This window comes from Coregonus lavaretus, assembly GCF_964263955.1.
Source record: "Coregonus lavaretus genome assembly, contig: HAP1_SCAFFOLD_1631, whole genome shotgun sequence".
Lineage (NCBI taxonomy): Eukaryota > Metazoa > Chordata > Actinopteri > Salmoniformes > Salmonidae > Coregonus > Coregonus lavaretus.
Window position 1 is genome coordinate 53673 of NW_028166119.1, and position 9458 is coordinate 63130.

Below are 9458 nucleotides of genomic sequence, written 5' to 3' on the forward strand. Positions count from 1 at the left end.
TTTGTGTGTATCTGAACCTGTGTTGGTGTATGAATTGATGAAAGTATTCAAGCATGTACGTTTGTAAATTAGTACAATTATATATGTTGGTGTGACTGTGTGCATTGTATGTGTGTGTTAGTGTGTTTATATGTTTGACACAGCACATCTCTGGGTCTCTTTGTGTGTGTGCGTGCGTGTGTGTGCGTGTGTGCGTGTGTGTGTGTGTGTGTGTGTGTGTGTGTGTGTGTGTGTGTGTGTGAGTGTGTGTGTGTGTGTGTGAAATCCTATTTTATTTCCTCTTTCTTCTCTCTCTATCTCCTGAATTTGTCTCCTGGGACTCACTTGGCATCACTCCTCACTCTTTATTCTCGCTCCGCAAACTGCTGCTGTCTGAGCACAAGCTGGCACACCACACACACACAGAGACACACACAGCCACACACAGCCACACACACACACGTACACACACACAAACACGCACACACACACACACACACACACACACGCAGTCACACACACACACACTCCCTGGCACACACTAAAACACAGACAATTACTTAAGATCCCACCCATTCATGTACAGATCTATACACACACACACACTTTCAATTTTAAACCACACACACTCATTCTTTCAAGCTCACATCATAGATAAAGAACAAGCTGTATTTTGACATGCCATATCCCAATACAAACACCATCAAATACAAGTTCCATCAAAGACATTAACAGAAATACACAGACATCCATGAAAGCCCATGATGCGTGTGCAGACTCTGAGGTAATACACACAAACAGTTCATCAGTGACAACAGCACATACAGAATCAGTGCCACTCAGAATACCAATGGAGAGAGATAGAGAGTAAACACACACATGCCCTGTAAAAGGAGAAGGTTCCACACGTTCACAAGCACAAAGAAATAACTGTCACAAGTGCTCTCACAGTCAGCCACACAAACCCTCTCCCACAAACACAGACAGACGAGAGAAACTTCAAAAAGCGACAAATAAATAAATAAAATACGAGTATGTTAGAGATTAATTAATAACAAGGAGAGAGAGATGCAAACAGGAAACAAGAGCAAGAGAGAGAGAGGGATTGGGGGAGAGAGAGAGGAAGTGAGAGTGAAGACAGAGACAGCTGGGGAGGGTAAACACCCATCTCACTTTTCTATTGAGCCTAATACCAATACTCACAGCTGTTGAAACTTAATAGACAGCAGGAACTACATTATTCACTGCATACACAACTAGCAGAAGCTCTAGTTAAACTGTACGTTTGAATGTGGGGTTGTGAGTACTGTAGGTACTGACTACATGTACCTGTGTGTATAGTATATGAAAGTGTACGCAAGTTTGGCGACAGACAGTATGAGTGTTCATGAGTGCATCCTATTTCGCCCATCTTTTGTATTTCCTCCCCGCTCTCTTTTTTTGGGAAGAGAGAGAGTAGTGTGATCACAGTATGCAAATGAAATGGTTATTACTGCATTGCTCATCAAGCAGCGCGGAGCAGACATTAATAGGCTGATGAATATGCATGTCAATTTGTTAATTAAGTTAATTATTCTGCTGAAAATGCATTCGTCTTCCAAGGACATCTTCCCCAGGATTCCAACCACCTCCTCTCATTAGTCATGTGATATTTTACACTGGGCTTGGCTGGTGCCGGGACAAGTGGGGTCGGGGGTCGGGGGTCGGGGTGCAGCACACACTACACATAGCATAAGGTTTAAGTCTACTTAACAACAGTAATGACAGTCTCAGAGAGGAGAACAATGATCTCAGATCATTTGTTATGTATTCAAAACTATGTTTTTCACATTCAGTCATGAGAGAGTTGAACTTGACCAATATATTGCATGAAAACATACACCTGCCTTTTGTGATCAGGTTTTCCCCTCCATCTCTATTTCTCCTCTTCCCTCCATCTCTCATGTACATCTCTCCTCTTTTCCAGTCTGGTAATTCCATTTCTCTCCTGGTTTTCCTCTAATTGCTTATTAAAACCCTCTTAAATGAACTTTTCGTGCCAACTTTCCAACACATTAATTAATTGTTGTAGCCAATTAAGTGTCACTGTGCAAATGAGCTTCAGCACAAATGGTCCTGCAGGGCCACCCCCACCCCCCCCCCCCCCCCCATCCCCAACAGTCTGCCATCCTAGCAGCCCCTGTTCCCTTAAAGAGGCAGACCTGAGTGAAAAATAGAAAGAAGCGGAGCGAAGGGTCACAATGGTCACTTTTATCCACCAGAAATGTGGGATTATGCAGTGACTTTATTTGGTCAATGGAGCTTTCTATTGACTAACACTAGTCTTACCCTAGACACTGATCTGTTTCTCTCCTCTCTGTCTAGTGATTCTGGTAAAGTAGAAACATTTGTTGTGATTATAGCTTGTTTACAAGTGCCACATAATGATTATCAACTAGTGAGTCTGTCGCTGTCTTTCTGTGGCTGTTACTCATTAGTGATAAAACAGTGAACAAGAAAATGTGGCACCATTTTGGCTCTAAACTATAAAGTGAGGAGGAATTGTATTGGGTGTTTAAACAGCAATAAAGCACTCTGCTGCAGCAGTAAAACCTATATCACTAGAGGAATAAAGTAAAAGTGTTTTTCCAATAGCCCATAAATAAAGATGTAACCATAACTGGAATGACTGACACAACATCTTGTTGCAAAGATGGTGGAGAAGAGAAAGAGAGGAGCTAATTAAAAATTGTGCTTAACTTTCAACACATGGCCTGAGTTGCATTCATAATTGTCAATGTTTTTCAACGTTTATAATTGTGTCTTAGCCATGAGCACCCTTAGCGGCGCTGGCAGAAAGCAGATGTTTCTGGTTTTCAGGAATACAGTATTTTCAACCTAATTTCCGTTTCCCCCGAAAAAAAGGAAGAAGGGACTCCGCTACGTTAGGTTAAGCCATGAGAGGAGAGGTTCATTGTATTCCTCTGTAGCTCAATTGGTAGAGCACGGCACTTGTAATGCCAGGGTAGTGGGTTCGATCCCCGGGACCACCCATATGTAAAAATGTATGCACACATGACTGTAAGTTGCTTTGGATAAAAGCATCTGCTAAATGGCATATTATTATTATAGTGTTCTGCCATTAAACAACATTTTGCTATTCAGGCAACTTTATATGGGCTTCAAATGTGACATGCTCAGCACCGATGCCTGTTCCCTTCTCTGTTCTCCAGTGGTGTGTGTTGTGTGTTGTGTGTGTGTGTGTGTGTGTGTGTGTGTGTGTGTGTGTGTGTGTGTGTGTGTGTGTGTGTGTGTGTGTGTGTGTGTGTGTGTGTGTGTGTGTGTGTGTGTGTGTGTGTATACATATATATGACTATGTCTTAGCTCTGGGGCCGCGGGAGTCTCTGTCTCCACTCCCTGAGTTTACACAGCCTTGGATCAAAGAGCCTCAGTCATCAAACTGAACATCAAACTCTAGCAGGGCACAGGGAGGCAACAGTGGCCCAGACACACAAAACACTACAGGCAAATACACAGGAGGTACAACAAGCATACGCAAAAAATACACACACACATACATGCACAGTTGCGCACACGCACACCTGCAAGCAAGCACACACACACGCACACACACACACAAACACCACATTGTTGCTCCAGACAAACATTTCAAAGAATCTTGGTCTACTGCTCTATGGGTACAAAAAATTACTAGCGGTAGACTTAAGCAACAAGGCCGAGGGGGTGTGGTGCATGACCAATATACCATGGCTAAGGGCTGTGCTTATGCAGGACGCAATGCGGATTGCCTGGATACAGCCCTTAGCCGTGGTATATTGGCCATATAGCACAAACCCCAGAGATGCCTTATTGCTATTATAAACTGGTTACCAATGTAATTAGAGCATAAAAATAAATGTTTTACCATACCCGTGCTATATGGTCTCATATACCACGGCTGTCAGCCAATCAGCATTCAGGGCTCAAACCACCCAGTTTATAATATTTCTTATTCTTCCAGGCCCACCACTTTACTTTTATGCCCCTTTGTTATTTTGGTTTGTCACGTTACAAAACCATATCAAAAAGAAGCGTGTAGAAAAAGCTGTGGGATGAAACCAATGACGACAATCAAAATGGAGGGTCTTAGCACAGACAGTATAGTCCAAGGGTTGTCTGGATGGGCCATAGTGAGTATGAGAATCAAAGAGGCAGGGTGGCACTTTTATGGGCATTCACTGATTGATGGTAAAACCTTGTCACCGTCCGTCCGTCCCCCCACTCCTCAATTTATTCCTCTTGTCTCTATGACTTGGCACTGGCATGGCCACTCCTTCTCCTGTGGCAGCTCCCTGCGGGCACATTCACTATCTTATAAAGCCCCTATAGGACAGACACACACATCACACACACACAAGCATGTGAATGCACAAACATACATATACAGTGGGGAGAACAAGTATTTGATACACTGCCGATTTTGCAGGTTTTCCTACTTACAAAGCATGTAGAGGTCTGTAATTTTTACCATAGGTACACTTCAACTGTAAGAGACGGAATATAAAACAAAAATCCAGAAAATCACATTGTATGATTTTTAAGTAATTCATTTGCATTTTATTACATGACATAAGTATTTGATCACCTACCAACCAGTAATATTCCGGCTCTCACAGACTTGTTAGTTTTTCTTTAAGAAGCCCTCCTGTTTTCCACTCATTACCTGTATTAACTGCACCTGTTTGAACTCGTTACCTGTATAAAAGACACCTGTCCACACACTCAATCAAACAGAATCCAACCTCTCCACAATGGCCAAGACCAGAGAGCTGTGTAAGGACATCAGGGATAAAATTGTAGACCTGCACAAGGCTGGGATGGGCTACAGGACAATAGGCAAGCAGCTTGGTGAGAAGGCAACAACTGTTGGCGCAATTATTAGAAAATGGAAGAAGTTCAAGATGACGGTCAATCACCCTCAGTCTGGGGCTCCATGCAAGATCTCACCTCGTGGGGCATCAATGATCATGAGGAAGGTGAGGGATCCGCCCAGAACTACACGGCAGGACCTGGTCATTGACCTGAAGAGAGTTGGGACCACAGTCTCAAAGAAAACCATTAGTAACACACTACGCCGTCATGGATTAAAATCCTGCAGCGCACGCAAGGTCCCCCTGCTCAAGCCAGCGCATGTCCAGGCCCGTCTGAAGTTTACCAATGACCATCTGGATGATCCAGAGGAGGAATGGGAGAAGGTCATGTGGTCTGATGAGACAAAAATATAGCTTTTTGGTCTAAACTCCACTCGCGTGTTTGGAGGAAGAAAAAGGATGAGTACAACCCCAAGAACACCATCCCAACTGTGAAGCATGGAGGTGGAAACATCATTCTTTGGGGATGCTTTTCTGCAAAGAGGACAGGACGATTGCACCGTATTGAGGGGAGGATGGATGGGGCCATGTATCGCGAGATCTTGGCCAACAACCTCCTTCCCTCAGTAAGAGCATTGAAGATGGGTCGTGGCTGGGTCTTCCAGCATGACAACGACCCGAAACACACAGCCAGGGCAACTAAGGAGTGGCTCTGTAATAAGCATCTCAAGGTCCTGGAGTGGCCTAGCCAGTCTCCAGACCTGAACCCAATATAAAATCTTTGGAGGGAGTTGAAAGTCCGTATTGCCCAGCGACAGCCCCGAAACCTGAAGGATCTGGAGAAGGTCTGTATGGAGGAGTGGGCCAAAATTCCTGCTGCAGTGTGTGCAAACCTGGTCAAGACCTACAGGAAACGTATGATCTCTGTAATTGCAAACAAAGGTTTCTGTACCAAATATTAAGTTATGCTTTTCTGATGTATCAAATACTTATGTCATGCAATAAAATGCAAATGAATTACTTAAAAATCATACAATGTGATTTTCTGGATTTTTGTTTTAGATTCCGTCTCTCACAGTTGAAGTGTACCTATGATAAAAATTACAGACCTCTACATGCTTTGTAAGTAGGAAAACTTGCAAAATCGGCAGTGTATCAAATACTTGTTCTCCCCACTGTATATGCACACACACACACACACACACACACACACACACACACACACACACACACACACAACCCTCTCAGTCACATACTCTGCATTTGGGGCAGGTGAGCCCCCCACCATCACCACTCATAAAGGATCCCTCACCCAGAGGGCTCAGCTGGGCCTGTGTCTGGCTGGTGGTGCAGGGGGTAAGTGTGTCTGTACGTGTGCCAAGTGTAGAACTAGTCTGTGGGCAAAATAGGGTGAGAGGAGAACTCAACACCAACACACACAGTCTGCCATTAGACTGTTCAGCTCCACCTCAACATTTGTCCCAATCTTTACTTTTTACTGTTCATTAGGCTACATGGGCTAGAATGATGTCCAGCAAAAAATAAATGTTGGTATTTAAGTTATTAGTTTAGTCCTTTTTTTATCAAACAAACACATTGTACAGCATAAAAACATTGAGCATGACATCCAGACATACCCTCCAGGATAACACACATACACAATCTAATACTACTTCAGCATCGCATAAGCTACAATATAAAATGGGTTCACAAGCACAGTATTACCATACAACATGGGCTATCACCTCCCAGTCCCAGAAACGACATGACAAACAAAGTGTGTCCGGATTCTCTTAACGTTTTCATTTCTACCAGTGATTCTAGCAAGCATTTGTTCATAAAATGCCACTTCCAGCATTGATTCTATCCACTGTTTCAGAGTAGGTGTGGCATGGCCTTTCCAAAGTAGAAGGATCAATCTAGAAGCTGTAATGATACCAACAGTGATTAGAGAAAATTCCTAAATTAATACATTAGGTAATTATGTTGTCACCCAAGAGACATATTCTTGGTGAAACTGGGATTGTTGATTCTAACCATTCTCTCAAATGTTTCAGAATATCCTTCCAGAAAGGTAGCTGTGCATGCCTATATAGCTTGTTAGAATGTCCCTGTGTCAAATTGACATTTCCAGAACAGATTATTGTCGATAAAACCCATTTTATGAAGCCTTGTCGGAGTCCAATATAACCTATGTAGTATCGTGTCTTGAGTGACCTTCCCCCTGGCTTCCCTTATGTTCCTCCTTGAGTTAGACAAAATCTTTAACCAGGTATCATCCTCAATTTCACATGATGTCCAGCTACTTTTGAATTGCAAACCAAATGTTTAAGCCATGGAGTTAAGAAAATTACAGACAATCCATTACAGTTTTGGCCTTAGGTCCTCTCATGACTGAGTATCCATAGCATGCTGTAGGTGTTAATTGCGCACATGATGTCTCATCTGCATTTACTTTGGGAGTCTATAGGATACAGTTTTGGCCTACCCAAATGACGCACCAGTCAATTGCTTATGTAATGTGCTCTTGACGATTCAGGTGTGGTCTTTGTCACGGTAAATAACGAGGTTTCTCACGCTTCCCGCCTCATCAAAAGGTGCTAATGGCCGTGCTGCCCATGAAATGCTGGACAGGACAACAATGTTTTTAGAAGACAAATAGTTGATCCTGTGGTTACAACCAAATAAACCGTGTTACCATCTGGATAAAATACAGGTAGGTCTAGGCTAGACAACTTTAAGGTTTTTGCGCACCGTTTTTTTGCTACTGAAATGGGTTTGGCGTCTCATAATTGTCCGAGGACTCTTTTCATGTGGATGCCCCCAGTGCCCCCACAGGAGGAATATGCGGAGCCGGCGTCTTCAACACAGTCCTTGCAACCTAATGTGCCAGGGCCACCCAGAAGACTAAACCCCATCCCTGTCCCTCAGGGTCCAAACCTTTCCCTCCCTACACGACGGAGGTCCCAACGGGTTATCAACCTAAATTCGGAGAGCGCGCAGGGTCAGTCTCTCATTCCCCCAGGACTAAGACGAACAGTACCCTCCGTTGGACTGGTGTTAGTGAACGAGACTAGGCCTACTGTGAAGACACCCCGTTATCAGCGAAGGAGACGCGAGAAATGGAACAGAACCAGGGTGTGTCCTTCTCCACTCACATATGTAAGCAAAAATGTATCTTCTATTTTCTCAGTAGGCTAACATATTTAATTTGGCTACTTCAATATTTGAACTATATGAGCCTAATATTCAGATCGGGATAGATTTGTTGAATGTGACGTGGATTTGTCTAACCCCTTGCTATCTCTTCCACAGGGTAGACCTACAGCACATTCAAGGCAAGGACAGAGACAGTCCAGCTCACGTGCCACTCCTGAGGCTCCACAGTCACAGTCAGTGGACACAAATGGACATCAACCTACTTTGAGTAATGACCCAGCTCCAGGCCAACGCTGAGCTGCAGTTCGCCTGGCATATCCAACACCTTATTCTGTCAGTGGACAACATAACAACAACACCTTGAGCCAACTCCCAGTAATCAGGACTGAAATAGAGGAGATATCTCAATTTAAAGCAATTTAAATGTTTGCTTGTTAGCAATATAAATAATGTCAAGTATTCCATGAAATCCGTAATAATGCAATGGATTGTGTGTGTGTGTGTGTAGAGGTGGTAAGCTAGCCTGGTAACTCTGGACCTAATATGGTATGACATGATTCATCTGTTGTAAAAAGGTTTAATATGGACTGATGGGACCAGTTTTTCTAATCAGGTTACATGGTTTAAAAAATATATAATCCTGGGAAAACCCTGGCCTTGTGGAGGATAAAAAAACCCATTCATACGAATTCTATTTTACAGAAGAACTAGGGGGCTTCCTATACACAGCCAGTGGAGGCTGCTGAGTGGAGGACAGCTCATAAAAATGGCTGAAACGGAGCGAATGGAATCATCAAACACATGGTTTCCATGTGTTTGATACCATTCAGCTCCAGCCATTACCACGAGCCGTTCTCCCCAATTAAGGTGCCACCAACCTCCTGTGACAGACACAGAGAAAGCAACATGATTGGACAATAAAATTCACAGGGCTGAGCTTGCATCTTGTAGTCCTGCCCTATGCAACTGTAGGCCTAATAAAACATGTACTCAAAGTCTGATTAGGGCCTAATGAATTTATTGCGATTGACTCATTTCCTTACATGAACTGTAACTCAGTAAAATCTTTGAAATTTTTGTGTTTATATTTTTGTTCAGTATAATCCAAATTTGATCCATTCACATTTTCTCACAAACATAATGGGCTATACACGCACAAGGTTAACGCTACCGCTTTTTTGTTTTTACCCTGGCCAGAGGGACAGCTGCTGTTAGTAGCATACAGTTGATCAGACTGAAAAATTATCTAGTTTCCATCCAATAAAGCATGTCAGATCACTAATGCTGCTACATTTATGCATGAGGGTTTGCTTGTGTCTGTCTGGAGTGTGTTATGACGCTTTCTAAATAAATACCGGAGGAAAGTGTAGAGCGTTGAGCCCGGCCCGCGCGAACTGCGATTTCCGTAAACTGATTGGTCAAGACACGCTTAGAGCCTGCAGCAGCACTTGATGTGAAGGACAGAAATTG